Below are 10,880 nucleotides of genomic sequence, written 5' to 3' on the forward strand. Positions count from 1 at the left end.
AGGAAGATTGCATTTTCCAACTGTCTGTTATCCTTTATGGCACAGGTGGCAAACACAAGGCCCTCGGGCTGAATCTGGTGCTCTGCCTTGTTTTATCTGGCCTGGAATCTTGTTTCTACCTGGTAGCAGTGCCGAGCTCTCACTTAACTGTTCAGGATTAGTTCCATTCATACAGCCCTAAAATTACATTCAGCCCTTTGAAGGCAACTGTGAGGCTGATGTGGCCCCCGGTAAAAATGAGTTTGACACTCCTGCTCTATGGTAAGATATTTCCTCTTTCTTCCTTCACAGCAAGATGAATCTATGAAGAGCTGAAAATGCATGCAAGCATGCATTCATTCATTCTCACATTTAACAAGCACTTATTAAGCCCCTACTTTGTATCAGGCCCTGCACTAGACCCTGGGAATACAAACTGAACAAGACAGACAAATTTTTGTTAACATGAAGCTAATACTTTAATGGAGGAGCCAAATGATAAATAAGTGCACAGAAGCAAACAAGAGATATACAGATTCTGATCACTGCTCTATGTGAAATAAGGGGACACAATAGAAGGGAACTGGAGGAGTCTCTTTTAGGTAGTTTTGGAAGGGCTCTTGAGGAAGTGATATTTGAGTTTAGGACTAAGAAATGGGAGTAAGTCAACTTCCCCACAAAATCTACAGAAGAGAATTCTAAGCAACATGAACACCAAAGACTAAGACACTGAAGTGAGAAAAGGTTTAATGTGTCCCAGGTCCAAGGTTGAGTGTAGGGAGGAAAAGGTTTGTGATAAGGTTCAAGTCTTGGCAGGTGTCAGATCCCACAGGACAAGCTAGCCTGGAAATCCCCTGAAACCTGAACTATAAAGGGAATTCATGGGCTCAGCTGACAAGTAGAGGCATGGCACGGGGTTACACTGGGCTCAAAGAGAGTCAACAGGACTTAGTCTTTTCCATGTCTTAGTTTCCTTTGTTCTCAGTGGACTTTAGCTCAGGAAGCCTTTCCCTATAGGTGAGTTACTATAGCTACAGATATACATCATCTTTATAGCCAGCAGTTCCCAATGTTCTAGTGACAGCATTATTGGATCAACTTAGGAGACGTGTTCTCTTCTGAGCGAATCTTTGTGACACAGGAAAGAAACATGCTGATTGTCTGTGTTGATGTTACATGCCAACCCCCCGACACAGGGAATAAAGTGGAGTCAACCTGCCCAGGCCACTTGCAGTGAGAATCAGGGAGTAATTCCCCAAAGAAAAATGGACACAGAGTTATCACAAGAAGATGCATGGAGGCTAGGCAGGCATGGTGGTGGGGTGAGGGAGATATCCCCAAAGCAGGGCTATGCAGACCACGATAAGGGGTAGGGATTTTATGCTATGAGCACTAGGAGGCCATCAAAGGGTTTTAAACAGGAGTATAATCTGCTGGCATTTAACCTGATAACAGTTCAAAAAAGTTATTTTGACTGTTGTGGGGAGAAAGGGTTGCAGGGATCTAAGGTTGGAAGGATTGAAATCAGGGGGCTATTACAGAAAGACAGACAAGACAGGTTGGTGCCTTGGACTTGAGTGACAGCACTAAGAGTCAGAGGTGGACAGACTTGAGATTCTCTTGTAAAAGAATTGACACCTATTTTTGATAGAGTAGATGTGGGGAAGTATGTGAAAGAAGTCAGGCATGATTCCCAGGGTTTGGGCTTGCTCACCTGGGTGAATCCTGATGCCATCTACCAAGAAAGGAAAGACATGGGAAGTGAGAGGGCAGGGACAAGTCAGGAGCATAGAACTAAGAGTTCCATGGTGAATGTGTTCAGTTTGAGATTCCTGCAGGAGATATTGAATAGGCAGTTGCATGAACAAGTTCGCAATACAGAAGAAAGGTCTGTGCTGGAGTTAGAAATCCAGGAGTCGTCAGTGCATAGACATTGTTTAAACTTGAAGGACTGAATGAGATCACCCAGGGGAGCAGGGAGATAGAGAAAAGATGGGGGACATTCATACTTCTTTCCCAACAAATTTCCCACTTACCCCAAGCTGGATTACTTAGGTTCTAGGCAAATATGGGCTCTCCTACCCTTAGAGTGTACGTGTGCATCATTCTTTCTGCCTGCAGTGCCTTCTGTTCTCTCCCCTGCACCCCTGAAGAAGGAGCAGCTCAAATCTTTCGGCCTTGCCTCATTAGCTCCATTGCAAACGTCAGCCTCTTTGCTTCCTGTAACTGTCATTGTCTGTTTGCATTTACAAAACACTGTTCTGTGTATACGTAGTTCCCTCAAATAGATCATAAGCTCTTAGAAGGCAGTCTGTAAGCCTTTGTACAACAATGTGGCAGATTGCCCAGAAAAAAAGTTAAAACAAAGATCTGTTAGTCAGTGACAACACTCACTCATGCTTTCTTTCTGGTAGTTTTTGTTCCAGTGGCTGGAAATTCATCTCAAACTCCTACGCTTGGTGAGACAGCAGCTCAGCAAGGGTGTCCCAATCAACCCCCTGAAAATAAGGCAGCAATTGTCCAATGCTTTGAAATGGTTATGGCAAATTAATGCTTGTGGCAAATAGAAAGGATATGACTCAATCCACATTGAAAAGAACTGGATGGAAGTAGTTTCCCACAGAGGGCAACCAAAGAATTAAAATGAACACCTATGAGCCACTTCAGCTACTTCTGTATCTATTCCTGAATAATATTCCACTTCACTGGAACACATCTCAGTGTGTTTGTGCCTATTTAGCACTCCCTCCTCCCTTCCCAGCCGAGGTTTCATAACTCACAGTCTAGAGTCATTCCAAAATGTTTCCAGGTGGTTAACCTGGATTCTCAAGCTCCAGATGGCTCAGTCAGCACTGAAAATTTGGGAGAGCCCTACGTTTTCTTTTTTTATTCTGGGTGAACTATGAAAGACCCCTCACTCCATTTCTCCCTGAAACTATTTCCAAGTCCTCAAGTTGTCTCTGCCCCAGAGTCTCCTGCTTTTACAGGTGCTCTCCATCTGGGCATGCCTTGATCGGCTACCCATAACAGGGTTCTCCAATTAAGCAAATCACCCTTCAATCCCCAAATTCTCTTTAAAGCTGCAGCTAACGCACCCACAAGTGTGTGGACTCCAGTCAATCATGAAGAAAATTGAGCTGGTCTGATTTAGTTTTCCAAAGACAAACTTTGCTACTGATCGAGTCATATCTGCCTGTTTTCCAGAGGTCATATTATGTTTTCTTTTTTGAGCCATGATTCTCTTCAAAACTAGTATAACTTCAGAGTCTGCCAGTTGCATGTAACCCTTCATTTTTGCCTCCAGAACATCCAGCTGCATACAGCAGATGCTGTGCAGTGGGAAGGGACCCATCTTGGAACAGGCTTTCTGCATTTACCACTTACAATTGCTGCGTGATCTCCAGCTAGTTAGTTTGAGACTGCTACTTTGCACAGAAGATTAAAGACACTTTGAAGTACAGGCATTACAGACGTACCCCAGAGTTATTACAGGTTCTGTTAAAGACCACCACAATAAAGTGAATATTACAATAAAGGAGGTCATTATCTTTTTTGCTGGTAGCAGTTCTTGCCTTGAATTTGGGAAAAAACCTCAGCATCTGTGAAGGGCAATAAAGTGAAGAGCAATAAAATGAGGCATACCTGCATTGTTGAGAGGATTAAATGAGATGGCATAATGAAAGTGCCTATAATCAAATCTTTCATCTAATTGGGGCTCAACAGAAGTTAAGTTGAAGAGATCAGTGTCCAATTGGTTGGAATACTAAGAACAGAGGAGGTGAAACCTCAGAGTTGACTTTTATTTAAATCAGCAAAGAATTAAGGAGTGCCAGTGTGCTGCTAGGCACTTTATATGCAGGGAAATTTTTGTGACTCTGAGCTGGCAGTTAAGAAAGCTAATTTAAGAGCCAGAGTAACTGTGGTTAGGAGTCTGGACTCCAAGGAGAGATTTCCTGAGATCAAAGTCCAGCTCTGCTACTCACCAGCTTGGTGACCTTGAGTAAGTTTGTTAAACAACCTGAGTCTCATTTTTCTCCACCACATGGGCTAATACAGGGTTGTTGTTAGCACTAAATAAGTCTATAAATGTAAAGTTCTTAGAACACTGATGTGTTAATTATCATTAACTTCATTGAAAATAGGTGGTTTGGCCTGACACAAGACCCATGGACAGAAATCAGAACCCCAGCAATGGAAAGTTAGCCTTTCCTTCTTGAGTAGCCCCAATATAGCAGCTTGGACACCCTTTGGGAAGCTCAAGGATGATGGATGAAACCACACAGGAGAGCTCAGTGAGGATTCTCCCAGCCAATGGCATTGAGGGCTTTCTTCTGGTATTTCAAGGGAAGGGCAGAGAACTTTGCAGTTACCCAGAGCAGAAGTGACTCACACATGCCCTGAAGAACCCATTGGAAAAGAGATGATGGGAGAGGAAAGGGAAGGGGGAAACACCTATCACACACCAAGAAGAAGCATACGCTGTTGTTCTGGTGGGAACTGAAAGTGTAAGTTGAAAGCATTTATTTAGCAACTCAGATTAATTAGGACTAAAACATTGTAAGGAAAATGATAATAATGCCCTATGGTTTTTCTCATAACCACTATTGTGTACACTATTTGACTACACACACACACACACAAACACACACACACACACACCTGTGAGTCAAATAGGCAAAGCAAGCATTCTATTTGAAGATGAGAAACTGAAGGGTCGGGGACCTGAAAAGACTAACTCAAGCCTACCTGGCCAATAGGGGGTGGAGCTGCAGGCTCATAAAAGCAATGCCATGTTCATCTTTTTTCTTCCCAGCACCAGGCACCAACCTCATATTTATTGAGCAGTTGAATGAAAAAATGGGCTATAACTGGAAAATACACTCACCTTCTCAGGCTAGTCCAGGCTCTCAGGCTAATGGCTCTGATGTTCATACTTTGTAGAGTTCTGAACCTGTGGTTGGGCAGTAACTCAGAGGCATCTAAAGAAGGCAAAAGGAAAAGGTTTCCACAGCTTGTGCTAGAAAAGATTAGGTATAGTACACATAATCAGTATAAAAAAGGCCTTTCTCTATTACTCTAACAATAAGGGAGACACACAATCTATCCATACCTCTCAGGCTGCCATTTATAATCCATTTGCTCATCTGCAAAATGAGGAGTAAAGTCTGCCTTATAAAGCATGTCATATATTCATTTATATACACACATACAGACATATGAGTGTACATGCATACATAAATACTTACAGATATATACATTTGCTTAATAAATACACTATTTGATTTGCCCCACATCTCATTAGGAACAGATCTGACAGAGCACTTAGAGGCTGTTTTCAGTACTTAACTACTGTAAATAACATTGCTATGAACATTGAGTTGCATAGGTTCTTTTGAATTAGTGTTTCAAGATTCTTAGGGTATAATCCCAGCACGTCCTATCAGGAAATGAGTGGATAAAAAAACTGGTACATTTACACAATGGAATACTATGCAGTACAAAGAAAGAAGGAGCACCTACCTTGTCAGAGAGCATGGATAGAACTGGAGAGCATTATGCTAAGTGAAGTAATCCAGGCAGTGAAAAACAAATACCATATGATCTCACCTATAAGAGAACCTAACAAATGAGCAAAATAGAACCAGAGTCATGGAAACAAGGAACAGACTGACAGTGACCAGAAGGGAGGGGTAGGGGGATACTGGTGAAAAGAAGGGGAAAGGACCAGTCAAAGAACATGTATGAATGACCCATGGGCATGGACAATAGGGTGGGGATTGACTATGGGAGTGGGGGTGGGCTGGGTGGAGGAGAATAAAGGGGGAAAAATTGGGACAACTGTAATAGAACAAGAAAATATTTAATTAAAAAATAAAGTTGTACAATTTGAGGCTTAAAAAAATCTTAAGAGGATCTTTGAGTCAATATCTTTGCCTGTTGGGCTTTTGAAGGGATGGTGGGAAAACACGAGGTTGGGGCTTGAGCAGCCTCAGACCTTGCTTTGGGCTTCCCCATCATGTAAAGGATGCTCCTCCTCCATCCTGATGCAGGGGAGAGTTTCATTCCAATGTCCAAGCTCCCCTTCCTGTTTCAAAGAGTTTTTCAGGATTCTGGGCTGCTGGAAGGATGTGAGAATAGGATGGTTCTCCAAATGGAGTCTGCTCAGTGAGAGACTGAGTCAGGAGGCATCATGACTACCTGGAAAACAGATGGGCCCTGCGGTATCTGCTGTCAACTGATGGTCCCTCGGTGGCTGGGAAGGACAGCAACACATATAGAAATGCCATGCTGCCACGACTTCCATAGTGTTTCCTGGTTCTGGTGACAGATAATGCTTGCTATCAAGAGGCAAGTATTCACAGCTTTTATTTGCTGTCTCTAAAATCAGCGATTCTAATCTATGAGTAGAGAAAATCTTCATGCAATAAATTTATTTAACTTATCTTTGCTCTCTTGAACCCTTTAGAATTTCCCCTAATCTTTCTAAGTTGCCCACCTTGTGGAGTAAGATGTGTGTGTTTGATCATTCTGCAACTTAAGGAAATTTTATTCTTTCATTTCTTCCTATATTCTCCCTGTTCTATCCTTGTGAATGTCCTATTAGAAGGCTGTTGGAATTACTGGGTCTGTTTGCCAAGACTCTCAACTCTTCCCTCACATGTTTTTCTCTTTGTCCTTTGGCACTACATTCTGGGTCAAATTTTCAGGTCAGTCTTCAAGCACACAAATATGCTTTTTTTGTGTGTCCCTTATGCTCTTCATCAAAGGAGTATTTTTAGTACGAAAGCCAACATAAAGAAAATTGTAAAAACTTGCAGAAGGTCATAATGATCAAAATAAATGGAGAGACTTACCATGTTTGCATAGGAAGACACTGTAACATAGAATTGACATTCTCAACTTAACCTATAAATCCAAAGCAACCCTAGTAAAACTCCAAGAGAACTGTCTTCAACAGACAAACCTTCTAAAGTTTATTGGAATATGTTTTAAGAATGAGGATTTTTGTCTCCTGTTCGAGACTCCATTAAATTGATAGTTAAGGAACTATAACAACAAAAAAAGTAGAAACCTATAAAAGACAAAGAGAATAAAAAAGATAAAAGCAGACAAGAGAATTCAATGCAATTTAAGAACACAGAACCAGAGAGAGGAGCAGTGAGTGATTTAGCACGGCAGAGGAAGCAATGATCTGTCACCTGGGGGGCCTGACCACTAAGTGAGCCACATCACCCCGATGGAAACTGTGAGAGATACTCAGCTTTGGAGACAGCAGATACAAGGAAGGGCTGGGTTGAACTGAAGAGCTAAAAATAGGCATTGTTGACCGTTTGTTTATGGAGTAGTCATATCTTTCTCTCGCTTCACACAGTCAGGCTACCAACTTCCCAGTCTAGTGATTGTAGGGTTACTTTTGGTATTATTCAATGGTGAAAGTGGAGGCTCAGGGATACACAATGAAGGTGGCAGAGGGGAAGCACATAAAGCCTGCAAAAGGAATGGTTGAACTACACAGTAATGTTTTCACAAATTGCCCTTTGGGCTGACAGACACATAAAGAATATCAGAAGATTCTTTTCTGACAAACTAAATATCCTTTAAGAAAAAAACTTTCAGTTTTTTTTCCTCCCTCTTTCTCTCTCCCCTTTCTTCCATCAGTGCCAGCATCTGTGGGGCCTTGGGGTCTCAGATCTCTGTGTCTCCCTCCACCAGCATCCAGGGTAGCTGGGGGTCCAGGGGTCTGGTGGGCATAGTGGACATCCAGGAAGAGAAGGAGACTGTGCAATGCCTGAATGACCACCTGACCTCCTACCTGGAGAGGGCAAGAAGCCTGGAGGCTGATGATAAAAAATTAAAAAGCAAAATCTGGGAACATCTAGAGAAGAAGGGACCGCAGGTCAGAGACTGGGGGCATTACTTCAAGACAATGGAGGACGTGAGTTCTCACGTCTTTGCAAGTTCTGTGGACAATACCTTCATTGTTCTGCAGATTGGCAATGCCTGTCTTGCTGCTGATGACTATAGGGTCAAGTATGAGATGGAGCTGCCCATGTGCCAGGCCGTGGAGAGTGACATCAATGGGCTCCAAAAGGTCACTGATGACACCAGTATCACTTGGCTGCAGCTGGAGAGGGAGATCAAGGCTCTTGAGCTGCTTTTCATAAAGAAGAACCAAAGGGGGAAGTAAATGGTCTATAAGACCAGATTGCCAACTCTGGGTTGACCATGGAGTTGGATGCCCCCAAATCTCAGGACCTCAGCAAGACTATGACAGACATCTGGATCCAGTGTGATGAGCTGGCCTGGAAGAGCAGAGAGGAGCTAGACAGGAGATTGAGGAGAGCACCACAGTGGTCACCTGGCAGACCACTGAGATAGGAGCTGCTGAGGTAACACTCACAGAGCTGAGACGTATGGTTCAGAGCTTGGAGATCAACCTGGACTCAATGAAAAATCTGAAGGCAAGCTTGGAGAACAGCCTGAGGGAGGTGGAAACGTGCTATGTTATGCAGATGGAATAGTTCAATGAGATCCTGCTGCACCTGGAGTCAGAGCCGGCCCAGACACAGGCAGAGGGGCAGCACCAGGCCCAGGAGTACAAGGCCCTGTCAAACATCCAGGCCAAGATGGAGGCTGAGTTGCCACCTACCACTGCCTTCTGGAAGAAGGAAAGGACTTTGATTTTGGTGATGCCCTGAAAAACAGCAGCTCTATTCAATCCATCCAAAAGATGACCATGTGCAGAACTGTGGATAGTAAAGCAGTGTCTGAGGTCAATGGCACTGAAGTTCTAAGGGATTAAGACCTGTACCCCATTAGGGGGCAGGAGACCAATAAAAAGTTCAGAGATCATTGAACATAAAAAAAGCAAATAGAAATCTTTCAACTCTCTTTTTGTTTTTCTTATTGAATTTATTGGGGTTACACTGTTTGATAAAACGATATAGGTTTAAGGTGTACGGTTCTATAATACATCACCTCTATGTTGTATTGTGTGTTCACTACCCCAAGCCATGTCTCTTTCCATTACCATTTATCCTCCCTTCACCCTCTCCTGTCTTTCCCCACCCCCAGTTGCCTCTGCTAATGGCCATACTGTTGTCTGTGAAATTTATTTTTTGCTTAATATCTTCACCTTTTCCAACCAGCCCCCCTACCTCTCCCCTCTGACAGCTATGAGTCTGTTTCTATTTTGTTCATTAGATCCCACTTATAAGTGAAATCACATGGCATGTGTCTTTCTCTGACTGGTTTATTTCACTTATAACCATTGTTATAATGGTCCACCCATGTTGTCTCAAAAGCTAAGATTTCCTTACTTTTTATGGCTGAATAGTATTCCATTGTGTGAATGCAGCACAGCTTTTTTTAAATCCTCACCTGAGGATTTTTTCATTGCTTTTTAGAGAGAGAGAAAGGAAGGGAGAAAGAGGGAGAGTGGGGAGGAGAAAGAGGGAGTGAGACACCAACTGGCTGCCCTCTCAAATGCACCGCAACTGGGGATAAAACCCACAACCTGGGCATGTGCCCTGATAAGGAAATGAATGCTTGACCTTTTAACCTATAGGATGATGCTCCAACCAAATGAGCTACACTGGCCAGGGCAGTACTACAGCTTTTTTTAATCAACTCATCTACTGATGGGCACTGGTGCTGCTTCCAAATCTTGGTTATTATAAATAACATGCAACAAACATAGGCATGCATACATTCTTTTGAATCAGTTTTCAGGATTCTTCAGATAAACTCCCAGAAGTGGGATCACTGGGTCATAGGTAGTTCCATTTTTAACATGCTAAGGTAACTCATATTATTTTCCACAGTGGCTGTACTGTCTGCATTCCCACCACTGATGCACAAGGGCTTCCTTTTCTCTACATCCTCTCCAGCACTTGTTGTTTCAATTCTCTTAATAGCAGGCTAGCTCAACCCTTCCACTGAGGTCGACTGAAACAGTTGTATGGAAAAAATATATAATATATATTTATTTAATATTGTATGTTTAAATAATTAAATATATATTAAAACATATAATTACTATATTAAATATACAATTAAATATATTAAAATATACAATTAAATATAATTTAAGTATATATTTTTACAAATATAAATATAATACATATTTATATTTTAGTTTTTCTTAAAAGCATCAAAGATCTGATAAGACAGTGAAGGATTACTATGTCAAAATTTGGAAGAAATCAAGAAGTACACAAAGCTGCCGTTGCCCCAGTCAGGAAGAAACAGCTGCAGTATGGAGCTGTGGTATTTGGCAGCCTCACTGGGCAAAACAGATAAAGGGGCCTGCCAAGTGGAGAGTCTGATAAATACATGCACATTCTGTTGAGGTCCTGAAGGGCTTTACTCAGAGCAGAGCTTCCCAAACCTGTCTGCACGTTAGAATCACTGGAGAGCTTTTAAAAACTCCAAGGCATAGGCCCCCCACGGATCGATTAAATCAGTCTCTTGAGTGGGACACGGGGAATCAGGATGTTTTGAAGCTTTCCAGGTGATTCCAAAGTGCAGATGAGCTTGGGAACCACTGCTGTGAGAGGGAAGGGGAAGTAACATGGTCCTCACATGGCTGACTCAGGGAATCTCAAGTCTGGGACTTTAATTCAGGTGGTCCCTGAGTGTCAGAAGCCAATGAAAATGCTCTGTGGAAAATTATGTTTTCATATTCGACCTCGCATTATTTCTACAAATAAAATGCAAGGCCAACCATAAGTTTCCTATGAATGAGAATCAGGGAAGGAAAAAGACAACAGAAACCAACCCACGAAGACATAAAACTAGACATATCATATAATTTCTTCTAATATGTTGGGTTTAATTTGGAAATTTTTCTAGGAAAAATTGTAAACCACATTAAAAGCTGATAATACTCCTAGATTATG

The 10,880-nt window shown here is 42.2% G+C and overlaps 1 pseudogene; it reads left to right on the plus strand.

Annotated features, from left to right (window-relative positions):
- The first annotated feature begins 1,784 nt into the window (after positions 1 to 1,784).
- Positions 1,785 to 8,882, plus strand: LOC114496232 (annotated as a pseudogene).
- The last annotated feature ends 1,998 nt before the right edge of the window (positions 8,883 to 10,880 follow it).

The sequence above is a fragment of the Phyllostomus discolor genome, chromosome 3, assembly GCF_004126475.2.
Source record: "Phyllostomus discolor isolate MPI-MPIP mPhyDis1 chromosome 3, mPhyDis1.pri.v3, whole genome shotgun sequence".
Lineage (NCBI taxonomy): Eukaryota > Metazoa > Chordata > Mammalia > Chiroptera > Phyllostomidae > Phyllostomus > Phyllostomus discolor.